At 38.6% G+C, this 18,993-nt stretch overlaps 1 protein-coding gene across 1 annotated transcript in view; it reads left to right on the top strand.

Annotated features, from left to right (window-relative positions):
* The window catches only part of FBXL17 (F-box and leucine rich repeat protein 17), a 491,431-nt gene that overhangs the window by 153,954 nt on the left and 318,484 nt on the right, over positions 1-18,993 (top strand).

The raw sequence follows: 18,993 nt of genomic DNA, 5'->3' as shown, positions 1-18,993 counted from the left end.
ATCTCCTTTTCTTTTTCTTCTCCTTCTGGAATTCCTATTATGTGTAGATTGGCCTGCTTTATATTATCCCATAGATCTCTTTATTCCTTTCATGTTTTTTCATTTGGTTTTCTGTGTGCTGTTCTGATTGGTTGATTTCCATTATTCTCTCTTGCACATCACTAATTCCTTCCTCTGCATTATTTATTCTGCTCTTTATTGCCTTTAACTCAGTTTACATCTCTGCAAATAAATTTTCTAGTTTTTCTTAGCTCCTCCTTATATTTTCTAGTTCCTTTCTAAGGGAATCTGCATTACTTTTCATATCTTTTAATTCCTGATATTCAGCCTTATTTCCTTCAGTATTTTCACTGTCTCTCTTTTGAACTCAAGTTCTGTCAGACTACAGAGGTCTCTCATTGTTGACTGCTTTAGGTGAATTCTCCTGTTCCTTTAACTGGGAATGCTTTCTGAGCTTCTTCATCTTGCTTGTGTTTTTCTTTTTCTGTTAGTTTGGGGAACCCAAACTGTAGTCTCTTAAGGCCACTTCTATGCAAGAGCACCCCTTTGTATTTTTTTGGGGGGGGGTACTGTTTATTTTTGGTGTGGAAGTTTCAATGTTTGCTGTCTTTTTCTTGGGTGTGAGCAGGCTGTTATCCCCAGGATGCTCAGTGTATTTTCAAGGAGAAAGAGGCAATGGGTAGGTCCAGCAGTCAGTCCCCAGATGCTGGGCTTTTAACAGCATCAAGGACCTGCAGGAAGGTGGCACAGGCTACTCCTAATTGCAGGGCCCTGGAACGTGGTAATGAGCTCTAGGCAGATCTCCAAGGTGACCAGAGCATTTGGCAGCGGCAGCAGCAGGGTGCGTGAGTTCCCAGGGGAGTGAGAGAAACAACAGCTAGTGTTGGACTGCAATACCATCCTGTGAGGTGATTGGAGCCGCAGATGGTGCCTGTTCAGGGATCCCTAGTGGTAGCAGGCCATGACTGTCTCTAGAGTCAGTGATAACTGCAGTGGTTTGCCCCTGCCACCTGTAGACCATGCATGAAGCACCCTGTCTCACTTAGCTCACATAGGAGGTGCTGCACAGGCTGCTCCTAGTTGCAAGATCCTTGGAAGTGACAGAGATCAGGTGTGTGGATACTGCCAGAGCATTCAGCAGTGGCAGCAGCAGGGCTGGTGTGTTCCCAGGGGTGCGAGAGCACCAAAGGTGGTGTTCAGTAACACTGCCCTCTTCTGTGGTGCCCTTGAGGTGATTGGGGCTGCAAGTGGTGCCTGTTCACAGACCCCTAGTGGTGGTGGGCCACCCCAATCTGTGGAGCCAGAGATAACTGTGGTGGTTTCCCCCTGCCACCTGTAGACCATGCAAGGAGCACCTCGTCCTGCTTAGTCCCCACCTTATGTGCTACACAAGCTACTCCTAGTTGCAGGTTCCTGGGAAGGGACTGTGATCAAGCATCTGGGCACTGCCCAGAGCATTTGTCAGTGGCAGCAGCAGGGCGTGTGTGCTCCCAGGAGAGCGAGAGCAACAATAGGTGGTGTTCCATTATGATGTCCTCCTCTGTGGTCCCCTCTGAGGTGGTTGGGACTGCAAGTGATACTTGTTCAGGTATCTCCAGTGGCAGTAGGCCACACCCAACTCAGGAGTCAGAGATAACTGCGGCAGTTTACCCATGCCACCTGCAGACCTCGCAAGAAGTACCCTGTCCCACTTAGCCCATACAGGAGGTACGGCACCCGCTGCTCCTAGTTGTAAGGTCTTGGGAAGGGACAGTGACCAAATGTTTGGGCACCACCCAGAGCATTTGGCAGTGGCAGCTGCAGGGAGGGTGTGCTCCCAGGGGAGTGAGAGAAACTGCATATGGTGCTTGGTAGGCACCGTGTTGCACTTAGCCCCCTGATGCCCTTAGCCCACATAAGAGGTACTGGACACCAATAGCCTGCATAAGAAGTGCCCAGTATCCTGCAGACTAGCAAGTAGCTTCTCGCCACGGGCAGAGTATGCCAGAGCTGCCCCGCCCTTTGAGAGCCCATGGGCATGTGCGCACACTCGGGTACCAGGAGTTTCCTATGACGGTCTGCCCCTCCCCTTGCCCTCCCCAGCAATGGCATCTTGCCTCTCCTGTGGGTCTGGACCTTCTCCCAGGTTCCCTCTGCTCTGGCGTACCACTCCCCAGTGTACTGCTCCCCCATCTGTGGCACACTGCTCCTTAGCCCCTTAGGCTGTCTCCATATGACCAACCCCAGTCCCCTCCCAGGGACTGACCTCCGGTGCCCAAGTCTCAGCTCCCAGCCCCTGCCCAAGCATCTCAGGCTGTGATGTCCCGGTTGGCAGTTCATATGATCTGTGTGGCTCTCACTCTGCTTTGCTGTTCTCAGTCCAGCTGCTGAGCTTTTCTCAGCGACTTTGAGGTCCCTCTGACTTGGGTGATCTTTCCGTTAGTTAGGTGGCTTCCCAGGGTGTGGGTTCCCTTTCTCCTTCACAGCTCCCTCTCGAGAATGCTAGTCCCGTCCTGATTCCTTTTCTCTCTCTCTTTTTTCCCTTTTGTTCTACCTAGTTATGTCAAGAGTTTCTTGCCCTTTTTGGAGGTTTAAGTTCTTTTGCAGGCAATCAGTTGATATTCTGTGTGAGTGGTTTTACATGTAGATGTGTTTTTTTGATGTGTTTGTGGGAGAAGGTGAGCACTTCCTCTTATTCCTCTGCCATCTTGCTCCCGAACCTCGCATTTGGCTTTTAAGAAGTGGATATGATCAATGCATATGATTAAGCGGCATATGTAAGTTGAAAAGAGAAGTGAGTTTGTGTCAAAAATTAACTTTATAGTTCGGAGAGTTTACTTATCTACCAAATATGTGAAATCTCATATTTTAGCAGTAATGAAAATGCCAGTTCTTTTGTAGTCTTTCACCTGTATGCATCATCTCTGCTGTTTTTCAGAGCTCTAAAATAATTAGGACTGATTATTTTTTCTTTGTTTCTTTTTTTCCTTTTTTACAATTTTTTTCTTTTCATTTTTAGAAGCTGATTTTTTTATATGTGTTTTAGAAAACTGGCTACTATAAAATTTACTTGTATGTTATCTGAAATTTGTTACTGCATAGATTTTTAACTATATTATATAGTACTTAGGAAAATGGCTATAAGCCTTGCCTTTTCCATTTAAAAGCTGAATAACCTTTGTAGTCAGCCTTCCTTCATTTTACAACTCATAAAAAAGTGCTGTGTTAGTAGCTCAACACTGAAATGAAACAGATAAGATCCCTGGTCTCTTTGGGCCTGGTCTCTTTGAGTCTCTCCCAGCTTACAATTTAGTGGGAAGTAATGTTTTTCTTTCCTCCTAGAAAAAGAGTATGTGTTTACAAATTACCTAGGACCATGGCAATAAAGCCCAGTAGACAGGAGTCTGGGCCCTGTTGTCAGCTCAGATTTGAATTTTGACTCTGCCATTTGTTAACTAAGTGAACAAATTATTTGTCAGGGTATTAATTGAGGTAATAGGTGTAAGATGCTTGCTCAGTATCGAGATCACAGTAAATGTTAAGTAAACTTTAGCTACTATTATTAAAATAGGAGTCATAGTATCTAAATTGCTGGAAAATCAGAGCAAACTTTGAGAGAACATACCAGATATCACTGTTTTAGTCTAGTGTATCTGAAACAGAGCCTGCAGTTGTTCTGTGTCCTAAATGACTGATCAGCTTTAATTGTATCTTGAGGATCAGAACCTAAAGCCAGCAGAGAGGATAGGCCTGTTATTCTCTATTATTGCTCTATCAAAACACCTCAGTATAACCAAGACCATATGTAACCATAATTTTTTATTCATTTTCCATAACCTTGGCCTGAACATTTTGGTAGATGAATATTTTTCTAGTCTCATCTAATGCTGTTTATAGTGTAGAGTTTCGATGAACAGATTGTGCACAACAAGTGTTATAATGACCATATGTGGGATTTTACGATCACTTGAAATTGTACTCATTAAAGACAAAACAAGACTTATTAGATCAGTAAGTGCTTCCCTGAGTATTTTGAGATGGCCAGAAATTATGGTACACTGGTGCTTAAAAGATCAGAATTATTCTCTGTGACAAAATAGCAGCTATAGCAAATGTCTTCTTTGGAAGGCTTAATTTGCTGAGAAGATCATTCTGAACATTATATATGCCAGAGTTGGTGGTTTGGCTTGTCAGCCATCAGAATTTACTGGATTCATTTCAAAGCTGGTCCACACTGTTTTCAGGATCGTCTTTGCTGCTTAGCACAGCATTTGTTTTGATGACAAGACTGGTTTTTGGTATAATGTTGCTTAGCTTCATGGATTCAGGTAAAGGCAACATAACGTTAGACATGTATAACTTTTGCAAAGCTATTTTAGTTGTTTTATCTCTTGAAAACAAAGGGATTGGGAGTTCCTATTTTGGTTCAGAAGTAACAAATCCAACTAGTATCCATGAGGATGTGGATTTGATCCCTGGCTTCATTCAGTGGGTTAAGGATCTGGCGTTGCTGTGAGCTGTGGTGTAGGTTGCAGATGCCGCTTGGATCTGGTGTGTTGTGACTGTGGCATAGCCTGGGTGCTGCAACTCCAATTCAACCCCTAGCCCAGAACTTCCATATGCCATGGTGCAGCCCTTAAAAAAAAAGAAAAAAGAAAAAAGGTAAGAAAGAAAAAGAGAAAAAAAACCAAGGGTATAACTCAAGTTTTAATAAAATAAAATCCTTTTGTTAAAATATTTGCATTATGGAGTTTACGTTGTGGCCCAGAGGTAATGAACCCAACTAGAATCCATGGGGACATGAATTTGATCCCTGGCCCTGCTCAGTGGATTAAGGATCTGGCATTGCTGTGAGCTGCAGTGTAGGCCGACCGCTATGGCTCTACTTTGACCCTTAGCCTGGGAACTTCCATATGCCTCGAGTGTGGCCCTAAAAGGCAATAAAATAAGAATAAAATAAAATGAAATAAAGTAAAACAAAGTAAAATAAAATATTTGCATTCTGTCTTTTTAGACTAAGACATTACAAAAAATGTCATTTACATTCACAAAATATTTATAAATATATGTGCTCCTATAGAGTTGTGTTGCCCTTATTATCATATGGTGTGTGATTCTAAATAATTTATTTTCAACTTGGTATATAATTTTTAAATAAAAAATTAGGGAGATATGAGATATAGAGTGTTGAGAGCTATTGATCTAAATATATTTAATTTTATATGATTTAGAAAATCTCTCCAACTTATTACTTGACTAAGTTTCTGGCTCTAAATTTGCTAATAGAGGCAAGTGCCATAAAATCTCTGTGCCTTAGTTTCCTATCTATGAAAAGAGATGCCTGTCTTTAGAGTTTATTATACCCAGGTAAATCTCTGAATTTAAGAGTCATTGGCCTGGAAGGGACTGTGAAGGGCTGTCACTGAAACTAAGTTAGAAGGAAAAATTGGAGATTTGTGACATCATAGATTTTTAATCAAGGGCAAGAAAACAGAAGATTGGGAATAAATGGAAGAATATTGATATTCTATTATTGATATTCTGTTACTGGTCTTGTAGACTGAATTTTACTTTGATGCTCTCAGTCTTGGATGGACTTATATTTTTTTTCCCACAATATTTATTGATGACACACCCTTAATCTTCAGGTAGATTATGCTAATGTCAAACAGTACTGGAATAGGAGGACTTTCTTCTAAGCTTCAGTGACTATGTAAATGAGAATCTGGAAATAGCTAAGATTGAATGTACACAGGTTGAGAAGATAAAGTCAGCCTACTGGAGTGGGTTGGGAAATGTTGAGATCCATATTTAGGAAGCAATGATAAGAAGTTTTGAGGTCTCTGTTTAACAGTGGAGAATGTTGATGACTTGTATCTGGCAGAATTGAGTCTCTTCCAACACAGGTGTGTTCTTTTCATTGCTGTGTACCTATTTATAAATGTAAGGTATTTCTATCTTGTACTCTTATTCTCCTTCTACTTTTCAAAAACAAGTTCAGCAAATGCAAATATGTAGTTAACCCCTACTATCTAGCCTGTAGTGCCTAAATATTTTTTGCTCCTATAGGAACTAGTAAGAACATGTCAAAGGACCCAACATGATGTGCCTCCCACTGGCCTAAGTTGGGACACTTTGAACATCAAAAAGGAAAATGGATGAAATGGAATAATACAAATCAAATGTATAAAAGTCATGCATTTATAATGATTTATAAAGAAAAAAATAAACTTGGATTTCTTCTTCCAGTTAAGATGGGCTAATGGGATCAGATTTATTCTCTTCCCTGAAATGATCTAAGAAAACAGATAAAATATATGAAACAATAATATTTAAGACACTAGATAACAGACTACCAAGAACAGTAATCCCTGAGATATGAAAAACAAGTAAGAGGAGCCTTGAGTTCCATTGTTGTGCAGTGTAAACGAATTGACTGGTATCCATGAGAATGAGGGTTCAATCAATGGCTTTTCTCGGTGTGTTGGGGATCTGGCATTGATGTGGGCTGTGGTGTGGATCACAGACACAGCTTAGATCCCATGTTGCTGTGGCTGTGGCGAGGGCTGGCGCTGCAGCTCCATTTCAACCCCTAGACTGGGAACTTCCATATGCTGTGGGTGCGTCCCTAAAAAGCAAAAGAAGAAAAAAAAAAAAAAGAAAAAAAGAGGAGTCTTATGCTTGTCTTCCTCTAATGCACTTAAAGAGTTTCTGGCTCAGTACAGAGACAGGTGACCCAGGCAAAACTCAGCAGACTCTCTGAGTTGGGACAGGACAGAAATCCAGGGAGACCACAACAACCAGAATTCAGAAGGCAGAGTACCAGAGTAAAGAGAACTGTGTAGAGAACCCCAGAAATCAGTGGATGCTCTTCCTTGGTCGTCCAATCCTAAATAAAAAGAAAAATTAGAAAGTTTTCTTTTTTTAGGAGTTACCATTGTGGCTCAGCAGAAACAAACCCGACTAGTATCCATGAGGATGTGGGTTTGCTCCCTGGCCTCGCTCAGTGTATTAGGATCCAGCGTTGCTGTAAACAGAGATGTAGGTTGCACATGTGGCTCAGATCCCACATTGCTATGGCTGTGGTGTAGGCTAGCAACTGTACCTCTGATTTGACCCATAGCCTGGGATCTTCCATATGCTGTGGGTGTGGCTCTAAAAATTAAAAAAAAGAAAGTTTTCTTTTTTTATGTTTTTTTCTTTAATTTTTTTATTATAGTTTGATTTACAATGTTCTGTCAATTTCAGCTGTACAGCAAAGTGACCCAGTTATACATATATATATATATATATGTATATACATACATATATATACATTCTTTTTCTCATATTATCTTCTATGATGTTCTCTTAACAAGTTTTTGGATATAGTCCTTGTGCTATACAGGAGGACCTCATTGCTTGTCCACTCTAAATGTAATAGTTTGCATCTACTAACCTCAAAAATCCCAGTTTCCATCCTACTCCCTCCCCCTCCCCTTTGGCAACCACAAGTCTGTTCTCTATGTCCATGAGTTTCTGTTCTGTAGATAGGTTCATTTGTGCCATATATTAGATTCCAGATATAAGTGATATCATATGGTATTTGGCTTTCTCTTTCTGATTTACCTCACTCCGTATGAGAATCTCTAGTTGCATCCATGTTGCTGCAAGTGGTGTTATTATTATTATTATTATTGTTATTATTATTATTTATGGCTGAGTAGTGTTCCATGTGTATATGTACGACATCTTCTTAATCAGTTCATCTGTCAATGGACATTTAGGATGTTTCTATGTCTTGGCTATTGTGAATAGTGCTGCTATGTACATAGGGGTACTTGTATCTTTTTGAATGAAACTTTTGTCTGGATATTGGGATTGCTGGATCATATGGTAGTTCTATACTTAGTTTTCTGAAGTGCCTCCATACTGTTTTCCATAGTGGTTATTGTACCAATTTACATTCCCACCAACAGTGTAGGAGGGTTCCCTTTTCTCCACACCCTCTCCAGCATTTGTTATTTGTAGATTTATTAATGATAGCCCTCTGACTGGTGTGAAGTGGTACCTCAATGTAGTTTGATTTGCATTTCTCTAATAATTAGTGATGTTGAGCATTTTTTCATGTACTTGCTGGCCATCCGTATGTCTTCTTTGGAGAAATATCTGTTTAGGTCTTCTGCCCATTTTTTGATTGGGTTGTTTGTTTTTTTGCTGTTGAGTTGTATGAGTTGTTTGGGTATTTTAGAGATTAAGCCCTTGCCATGTGTGATCAACGAATTGAGAAAAGTAGTGGGATACAAGATTAACATTCAGAAATTGTTTGCATTTCTGTATATTAACAATGAAATATTAGAAAAAGAATATAAAAACACAATATCTTTTAAAATCACACCCCCAAAAATTAAATACCTAGGAATAAACCTGATCAAGGAGGTGAAAGACATATGTTGAGAACTATAAAATGTTAATCAAGGAAATTAAAGAGGATTCAAAGAAATGGAAAGATACTCCATGCTCCTGGATTGGAAGAATTAGTATCGTTAAGATGGCCATACTCCCCAAAGCAATCTGTAGATTTAATGGAATCCCTATCAAATTACCCATGATATTTTTGACAGAACTAGAACAAACAATGCTAACATTTATGTGGAACCATAAAAGACCCAGAATTGCCAAAGCAATCTTAAGGGGAAAAAAAAAAACAAGCAGGAGGCATAATTCTCCCAGACTTTAGATATTATCACAAAGCTACAATAATTAAGACGGTGTGCTACTGGTACCAAAACAAACGTACAGGCTAATGGAACAGAATAGAGCCCAGAAATAAACCCAGACACCTATGGTCAATTAATCTTCAACAAAGAAGGCAAGAATATAAAATGAGCAAAAGTCTCTTCAACAAGTGGTGCTGAAGAAACTGGACAGCTACATGAAACTAGAACACACCCTCACACCATGCACAAAAAAATAAACTCAAAATGGCTTAAAGACTTAAGCATGAGACAAGACACCTTAAAACTCCTAGAAGAGAATATAGGCAAAACATTTTCTCACATCAGCCATACAAATCTTTTCTTAGGTCAGTGGCTCAAGACAGTAGAAATAAAAACAAAAATAAACCAATAGGCCTCATCAAACTTGAAAGCTTTGAACCGCAAAGGAAACCTTGAAAAAAAAAAAAAGAAAAAGAAAAAGAAAGACAACCTACAGAATGGGACAAAATAGCTGGAAATGATTTTGCTTTAAAGAGAGTTTTTTGGGGGTAAAGTAACAGCTTAAAAAAAAAGGCTCAAACTTCAGATATTTTCTTGGACCATAATCATATTTAAAGAACTTTTTAAAAAACACATATTTTTAAAGTGCTTATGGCTAAAAATATGAAATGTTTTCTAAAGAAAAACAAAATTGATTTTTTTCAGTCAATTTAACATAAGTAACTGAAAGAATGTTCATTCATGCAGCTAACTCAATTTTCATCTTCCTTTTCATGTTTATTCAGAGACTAGAAATGAAAGATGAACTTCCTTGCCTTTTAAATTTCCAAACAACTTATCAGCTTAGAATGTCTTATTTTAAAGGCAGAACATATTATTTTGCTAGTTTAGAGGTGATATTACTGTTAAGTTGTAGATAAGCATTTCATTTTTTTCTGATTAATTACAGGTAGTTGAGTGATATTTTGACATGTGGCAAACACAGTCTGAAATTCATTCAGCTCTGAAATATTCCCCAGTGAGTATGACCAGTGAGGACTCTGAAGAGGTGTTCGTAGGATGACCAAATGGTTCTTTTTAGCTTTCCAAAAGTGAAGGATTGAGCCTGAAACTTACTTGTTGAGAATTTAGGCCATGATTCTCTAGGCCTGATGTGATCCATTTATTGGTTTTTTCTCCTTTTCTTTACTTCTTGTGGCAGCACCTGCAGCATATGGCAATTCCCAGGCTAGAGTTCAAATCAGAGTTGCAGCTGCTAGCCTATGCCACAGGCATAGCAACTCTAGATCCTTAACCCACTGAGAGAGGCCAGGGATTGAACCCACATCCTCATGGATGCTGTTGGTTTCTTAACCTGCTGAGCCATAATGGGAATTCCCATTAACTGTGTTTTTTTTTTTTTTTCTTTTTTTCTTCTGTGTCTGCAGTGGACAGCAAATTACTTATTGTTGTCATCAAAGCTAATAGCATGATTGTTGATTGTATGACCTTGGGCAAATCACTTAATTTCTTAGCCTCAGTTTTCTCACCTGTAAAATAAGGGCCATAATAACATCTTATCTCTAGGGTAGACAGAGAGTGCTTGGCATGTAGTAAAGAAGCATTTGAAAAATAATATAGATAAATAAAGTAATTAGAAAAATATTCATCATTATGTATAAAAGCTCCTTATAACTCTAGTCCTAATCCACTTATATTCATTCATTAAAATAAAAATGTAAAATAGGAGTTCCCATTGTGGCGCAGTGGTTAATGAATCTGACTAGGAACCATGAGGTTGCGGGTTCGGTCCCTGGCCTTGCTCAGTGGGTTAAGGATCCGGCATTTCTGTGAGCAGTGGTATAGGTTGCAGACACTGCTCGGATCCCGCGTTGCTGTGGCTCTGGTGTAGGCTGGTGGCTATGGCTCCAATTAGACCCCTAGACTGGGAACCTCCATATGCCGCTGGAGCAGCCCAAGAAATGGTTAAAAAAAAAAAAAAAAAAAAAAAAAAAAAAGACCAAAAAAAAAAAGTAAAATAACTTTCATGAAAATAACTCTTAGATAAAAACTTTATGACACTTCTTTCTACCTTAGTGCCAATGCTGCATGGCAGATTAATAACTGCTCTTTTGTTTTTGTTTTTTTTCCCTTTAACACACTGAACAACTAAAATGGTGTGCTTTTTTCTTTGTTTTTTGTTTGTTTGTTTGTTTATGCACCCTTGGCATATGGAAATTCCCTGGCTAGGGGTTGAATGAAGATGCAGCTACATGCCTACAACATATCCACAGCAACACAGGGATCCAAGCTGCATCTGCGACCTATATAACAGCTCATGGCAACACCAGATCCTTAACCCACTGAGCAAGGCCAGGGATCAAACCCACATCCTCATGGATACTAGCTGGGTTCTTAATCTGCTGAGCTAAAATGGGAACTCCTAAAATGGTGTTTTGAATAAAATGATTAAAAAAATTCCTGGAGTTCCCGTCGTGGCGCAGTGGTTAACGAATCCGACTAGGAACCATGAGGTGGCGGGTTCGGTCCCTGCCCTTGCTCAGTGGGTTAACGATCCGGCATTGCCGTGAGCTGTGGTGTAGATTCCAGATGCGGCTCGGATCCTGAGTTGCTGTGGCTCTGGCGTAGGCTGGCAGCTACAGCTCCGATTCGACCCCTAGCCTGGGAACCTCCATATGCCGCGGGAGTGGCTCACGTAAAGGCAAAAAGACAAAAAAAAAAAAAATTCCTACCATAGCTGTATACTGAATCAGAGAAATATACTGTTCTGCTATATTATTATTGCACAACTAAGTCCTTTGATTTTTATTTTTCTAAATTAATTTAAGCATTGTCTACATAAGCTGTAGCAATTTATCACATACATTTTTTTTCATTCTGTTAAGTTAGTTATATCTGTTCAGTGAGGCTACTCTGCTATAAAGCTCTGTTAATCCCACTCTAGTTGTAATGTATATTTGTGGTACATTTTCATTTCAGCAGCTACAATAGCAGGAGGTACCAATATGACACTAGTAAAATAAATGAATTCATCTTTCAAATGACTCAATTTGTGAAAGTCTGAACAAGTAAAATGAACAAATGAATTTCTTTGTTGGATCTATCTTTTGATAAAATGGTTGCTTCAGGCTTTAATATAAATATATAAATATAAAATGAGGAAAGTTGGCTTTCTTTTTTGAAAGGGCCTTGCTTGATCTTGGCTTTATACTTTAAATACTATTTTAGTTGTTTATGATATCCTCAGTTCACTCCTTGAATTTTTTATCGAACATTTGTTTATAAATTATGGGTTTTATTGCAAATATTTCTGTAAAAAAGAATGTCAACTTTATTTATCTGGTCTCTAACACATGAGGTCAGTCTTTATCCAAGAAAGATATTAGGAGATACTGCCTTCATGCTCCTTTTGACTTTCAGATTCTTTCACACTGTTTTGTGACAGAAATTTTATTTAAGGATCAGTGTGAGTCTACTTCATTCAGTCTTGTGGTTTATACATAAATAGTGATATCAGGCACTGATCGGCTCCCTTTGACGAAACAGACTACCCGAATTAGAGAAACCAGATTTGGGGCTTAATATCAATAAATTCTACCCAACATTCTGTGATAACCTATATGAAAAAGAACCTGAAAAAGAATGGATATGTACTTAACGGAATCATTTTGTTTTTTTTTTTTCTTTTTTCTTTTTTTTTTTTTTTTTTTGTCTTTTTGTTGTTGTTGTTGTTGCTATCTCTTGGGCCACTTCCGCGGCATATGGAGGTTCCCAGGCTAGGGGTTGAATCGGAGCTGTAGCCACCGGCCTACGCCAGAGCCACAGCAACGCAGGATCCGAGCCGCGTCTGCAACCTACACCACAGCTCACGGCAACGCCGGATCGTTGTTAACCCACTGAGCAAGGGCAGGGACCGAACCCGCCACCTCATGATTCCTAGTCGGATTCGTTAACCACTGCGCCACGACGGGAACTCCGGAATCATTTTGTTATACAGCAGAAATTGTCACAACATTGTGAATCACAGTACTTCAATAAAACTTTAAAAATTGGAAAAAATAATAGGCTTAATGTATCTTACTAAGAAAAAAGCAGATCTCATTTATCAATTTAAAACAAACATTGAGAGTTACAGAGTTAGAATCCAATTAATTTAAAAAATATATTCAGTTGTTTAAAACACTGGCAGTTATATTCACTTAATAGTTTTGAACATTTATATAATCAGTTAATTTAACAATCTTATTTAAACACTATTTTTAATGCACCTGGGCAGGTCTTATCAGCCACAGGGAAATGCCTGCATTTGTACATATTATATATTCATTTACCCACAAACTTAAACACAGTCCACACCCACAGTGTGTCAGTGATTAACCATAGCAAATCCAAATAATCAAATTTTTCTTTGCAGTTCTGTTTAACATTGTGCAGTGTTTATAATGGTGACTTAAGGGCTTCCTAGATAATGAAGAGGAGATAAATTATGTTGTGTCTTTGTTGTAGTCACATTCTTTGAAAATAGGGAATTCATTTCCATGGTAATTCTATTAGTCAAAAATTAAGTTGTCTACGCAACAGTAGAGGTGTATTTTCTGAAATTTTAAGTTGGAACCTTAATATTTAACCGGAATTTGGGCCAACATATTATTATTTATTATTTTCCATAGTAGTTTTTGAAAGAAAGTTTGGTTCTGAGCTGCTTCTTCTCCCAACACACTGGCTCAATAATAGAGTCCAGTGGCAGCCATGGACTAAAGGCAATTGAAATCCTTATGTGTTTGCTCTCCAGCCCAGAGGTATCACAGGTATTTACACAAAAGCTGTTGATCACAGTGTATTTACAAAACCATCAGGAACATAGCTGCTTCTCCTACTGTAGACTTCCTTTCAATTGATTGTATCCCAGTGGGATGATTAACCATCAACAAATTTTTTTTTTTCCCCAAGAAAAAGCTGTCCACTGGAAGCTTTCTCTGCTATATTCACTAGTGGAAATGCTTGGTTATTATATTTGATCAGAGGTACTTTTTCAATGTGCAATTGGCTATCAATCTTGCATCTTTAAAAGTGAAACAATATCTCTGTGCCTGAGAAAGCAGAAAGTAGCTCAGGATAGTTTTACAGCTTTCATCTGGCTCAAAGAAGAAAACAAAGTTCGTTAGCACCCTGGGTGTCTCAGGCAAGGTACGTGAATACTCTGACAGTTACTCCTTTTTGTGGGTTGTGATAATGACCTCCCATTAGACTGACTACTTCTTTTCATTGTTGGAAGCTGGCTCCCCCTTCCCCTTTCTTTCCCTTTGCTTTGTGCTGGTCCTAGGTCTGGGTCTGTTTGCCCTCTCTCCTTTCTTCTCTCTAAGCATGCTCTTCTGTATCATAGAGGGCTTCACTCTGCAGGCTGCATTTAGAGGGAAGAAGGAAGGCCAAAGGGAAGGAGAAGCTCTGGTATTTCTCTCCCTCCCTCTCTGTCCCAGGTAGCATTTCTGGCAACAGCTTCATCTCCTCCATGGTTCCAGCCCTGGACAATCTCCTGCAGCTCCAGTTTGTACTGAGGACCACCGCCTGTGGGTTCCATTAACAGAATCTTCTTTCTGTCTCTCTTGCCTGGGGGCGCTCGTGGCTTCCTGCTGTTGCTGAGTCTGTCTTCTCAGCTCCTACTTCTTCAGAATAACCACTTTTCTTAATGAAATTTCCTTTATGTAACTTAATAAATGCTTATAGTACTTTTCTGTTTTCCTGATTAGATCCTAATATATATTCCTTTTTGCGTCATCCAGGGTTTCTTACATGAGAGCACAGTCTAAGTCAGTAGACTGATAATTTATTTCCCCCAGAGAATCTTGTAACAGTGGCGATTAGAGCACAAAGCAGAGAACTGCACATAATGAAACAGTTAAATCAGACTCACCCTTTCCTTAGGACAGTCACTAGCCATACTTCTGTCCTGGATCTAGATAAGCTTTAACTAGAGAGACAGGGACAGCTAGCTATGTGGCAATTAGGAATAATAAACCTACAAAGCCATGGTGAATCCCAACAATAGCTTAATTATAGAAAGATTATTTTTATACATGCTCCTAGAAAGAATGAAATTTAAATGTTTCTCAGTGCTGTAATGTATAATGTCAATTCACAGAGGCAAATATAAAGAAAAATACTCAACTAAAGAAGTTAATTATTGTGAGCTAGTTATTAGAGTTATTGATTATATGTTACCAGTTAATTTAAGTTATATCCTGGATTGACAATTTAAAAATAACATGCCATCCTGTCAGTACTCCTCTTTTTTTTTAATTAAAAAAAAAAATCTCAGTCATGCTTTTTTTGTTGTTGTTGATGTGAAAAGGTGACCCAAAGTACATAATATTAAAGTAAATCATAAATTTTGATATTAGATGTACACTAGATATTGTTATTTAAAATATCATGTCAGTTGAACTCACAGATGGGCAAAATTGGTTGAGAGAATTGGATTAGTTCCTTGTATCAAAGAGTAATGCTATAATATATAAATCTAATTTATATAATTTTTGCAACTTTGCTTTCAAATTTGCAGTATCTACTTTGATGATAATGTAATTTCATATTCTGCATTATTTAATATTAAGGCAAACTTCATAACACCTTCTTTCTGAGTACCATTTTTTATTGATAACAGATATACTGCTTATAGCATAGTCATTAACCTGGAATTTTAGGTCTTTTACTTCCAGCTCTTAACATTGAGTAGGATTTGTCAACTCCAAATTTAAATATATTGTAAACTAAATGCTTTTTGAAATTGTTTTTATGCAACACAGGTAAAACTGAGTAAAATAAATAGGACCATTTTAATATTTAGAGAGTTCCCAATTTGGATTTTGAGGATAAATCCTTACATGCTTTAAAAAGTTTGAGTCTGGGAGTTCCCGTCGTGGCGCAGTGGTTAACGAATCCGACTAGAAACCATGAGGTTGCGGGTTCGGTCCCTGCCCTTGCTCAGTGGTGTAGGTTGCCGTGAGCTGTGGTGTAGGTTGCAGACGCGGCTCGGATCCTGAGTTGCCGTGGCTCTGGCGTAGGCCGGTGCCTACAGCTCCGATTCGACCCCTAGCCTGGGAACCTCCATATGCCGCGGGCGCGGCCCAAGAAATAGCAAATAAATAAATAAATAAATAAAAAGTTTGAGTCTTCTGAGGTTTTTCTCACCTGGAAAGTCTTCATTCTTTTATTATCATAGGTGATGGGGCACTTAAATAATATGATGAATAATTAAATCAAATACAAATGCCAGAAATGAAGATTGGGAAAGAAATAGTACTTTTTCCAAACATGCATCCTGATATTTTTCTTTCTCACTAGTAGGAGTAATCTGATTGATTTGTTTTTAGATTGTTAATATCAGACTTGTCTTCCAACTAGAAGGGATATTTGGGGCTTTATTTGGGGACTTCTGAGGGGAGGGGAGGGGAGGGGAAGAGTTATATATATGTTTTGGGGTATTTCTTCTCATAAAATGACTTGGGCATTGAGAGAAGAGAAACTTGCTAATGGATGCCGAGGTTAGCGGTTTTCTTCCTGGATAAGTCAGGGTGTCCAGACCTCTGGGGAAGGCCCCAGAGAGAAGCTGCAGTGCCTGTTGACAGAGCCTCTACTGTTTCTCCATGTATTACTGTAAATCTTCTTCTTCAGTATGGAAGGCCTGAAAATGGGAAGTGGCTCAACGATAACACAAGTTATCGTCTTGTGTACCAGGGCTTTTTGGCTCATACTCTCGGAACACTGCCTGGTCACAGATTGGAAAGAGTAATTTCTGAAATTAAGTTTTGGACAATTTTCACTCTGAACCTTGACTTCCTACTGAGGCCCAGAAGTGAGAGTGTGAGGCTAGGAGAGTTTCCATATGAAGCTGAATATTCTAAACCAGAAAGAAAGAAAGAAAAGACATTTCATTTTAGAGAGTAGGCACACCATTTCTGTAACATTTTTTGAGTTGCCAGAAAATAAAAATATATGCCAGAATATTCTTTTTAAATTGGAAATCATTAATGTCATTTATTTGTTTTTCAGTTTTGTACCTTTAGAAATAAAGAATGCAATAATTTGGCTGTTTGACCTTAATAGTGTTAAGATCAGGAGGTTAGTGTACAGGCCACTTGGCTTAGATATGATGAGCTTTTTGTCTTGAGCTAATGACATTTCAGTTATTTTACTACTTTGAAAAATAAGGTAAAACTTTGATTTGGGATATATTTTCAAAATTTTTCATACACTGAAGTGTGATACATGGATGCAAGTGACTGAAATGAGTTCAAAATTCCATGAATTGCCTTTTTAAAAATAAAATAGATGTATGAACTTGGTAATGAGGAAATGAAAGAGAAGTACACAACCAGTCCAATTAGATGAAGTAATCTCTCCTTGCTTGCTTTATATTTGGCTTAATTTACCCTTAATTTATTTGAGCTTTGATTTTTTTTCTTATTTAAATGAAACAGTATGAATATTTTATTTTTTAACTGAAGAGAAATTCTGTTTCTTAGCTCCTGCTGGGTAAAAAAAGTGACAGGCCTGTTTAGTGCTGCTAACTGTAAGTGCTGTTTGTAGTTTGTTCTGAGCTCTAGAAATCTTCTATGGAGAAAAGAAAGGGATTTGGTGGAGAGAAAAGTCCTAGAAAAAAAAGTCAATTAGACTGTGCTGCCTGCCAGAGTGGAAGAGGAGGAGCAGAGCATCCGTTCTGAATTGGTGTATGAAGAAGCAGGAATCCAATTAACAAATGCACATTTCTGCAGCAGAAGATGGTGATTAAAATTTTTGGTGAACTACTCAAAATTCCTGCTGCACATCCAAACTCTGACAACTTATAGAGGATTTTTTTTTTTTAATGTTCTTTGTTTTAAGAACACATTTGAAAATAGAGAACTGATTGTTCTAAAGTGACCTTTGATTGTGCGGAATGAGAGTGTTGTTTCTTATTACTGAACGCTTCCACATTAGTGAAGTTTATGTTCAAATAATATCACTTTTAAAAACCGGTAGCTTCGGAGCTGCAGATCTTGCATTTGATTTCATTAAAAGAACAGAGACCTGGTTTTTGGAAACCTAACTAAATGAAATTATCTCGGAAGTTTTGATCTTGATTTCACATTTACTTCTTCAGCGATAAGGATTTAATAATTTTGTTTGATGCACTTAGGACTGTGTGAGGCACTGGTGACACAAAAGTGAATAAGACATGGTCCCTGACCTACAGTAGCCTGCCTTCAATGCTTTAGTAGAAACATATGCTTAATCAGACTGAATTATAAAACAGTGTATTTAAGGCCGTGGTGGGAGAATGAGCAACATCGGTGGCTGTGCAGAGGGCAGAGTGTCACTCTGACCGTGGGCCTCCAGAGGGGTTTGACAGAAGATATGTACTGGAGCTACGAAGGCTGAATTATGCTTTGACAGGAAATGAAGCCAGCCTTGGAACTGCCCCAGGTGGCTTGGGACACTGTTACTGCTAATGCACTTTCTTTTTTCTTCTTCTTTTTTTTTTTTAAGAATCATGCTAGCCCACTATGTATTATCTTTTATTACTCTGGGTATGTTTGCCCACACAATAATCAATCAATTAATATTCTTTTTTACTCACTATAAATTGAAAGGCTACTCTGATTGTACCTCGCTAATCTAATGAATTTAGGACAGTTAGTATAATTAATACCTTCGTATTTTGAATTTAGAAGTGTAAATGCTATCTGTGTACTGATGAGTCCTGAACTTAATCGACATCTCTCCTTGGATCTCTAACAGGCATCTCAGACATATTCAGAACCAAACCTCTCCCTGCCTGTCCCCAAAGCATTGTAGTTCCTTGCGGTAATACCTTCCTGTTTTTCAAGCGAGAAACCTTGGAGTCATCTTTGATTCCTCTTTTTCCTCTCGTGCTCCGTAACTAATTTGTCCAAAAATCTTGTTGATTCTGATTTCCATTATATCCAGAAATCTGACCGCTTCATACCACCTCCAGCTGCTGTTACTGTGGTCCAGGTCACTAATGTTGCTTGACTGGATTAATTCAATATAGCCTCTCTCTGCTTCTACCTTTGCTCTCAGTCTAGACTCACATAGGAGCTAGAATGAGCGTTTAAAAATTTAAATTAGATCATGTCATACAGCTGCTTAAAACCCATCAAATTCCTGAATTGCTCAGAGCAAAAGCTAAAATGCTTATTTTGACTTACAGTGTCTCATACAGTCTTCCCTTCTTCGCTCACCTCTTTGGCCATGTTGCTGATTAATTTCCCTTTTACTCATTCTGCTCCTATAACTAGCTCCTTACTAATCCTCC

Source organism: Sus scrofa, chromosome 2, assembly GCF_000003025.6.
Source record: "Sus scrofa isolate TJ Tabasco breed Duroc chromosome 2, Sscrofa11.1, whole genome shotgun sequence".
Taxonomy (NCBI): domain Eukaryota; kingdom Metazoa; phylum Chordata; class Mammalia; order Artiodactyla; family Suidae; genus Sus; species Sus scrofa.
Note: the sequence above shows the minus strand (reverse complement) of the source record. Positions and strands in the feature narration are given on the sequence as shown.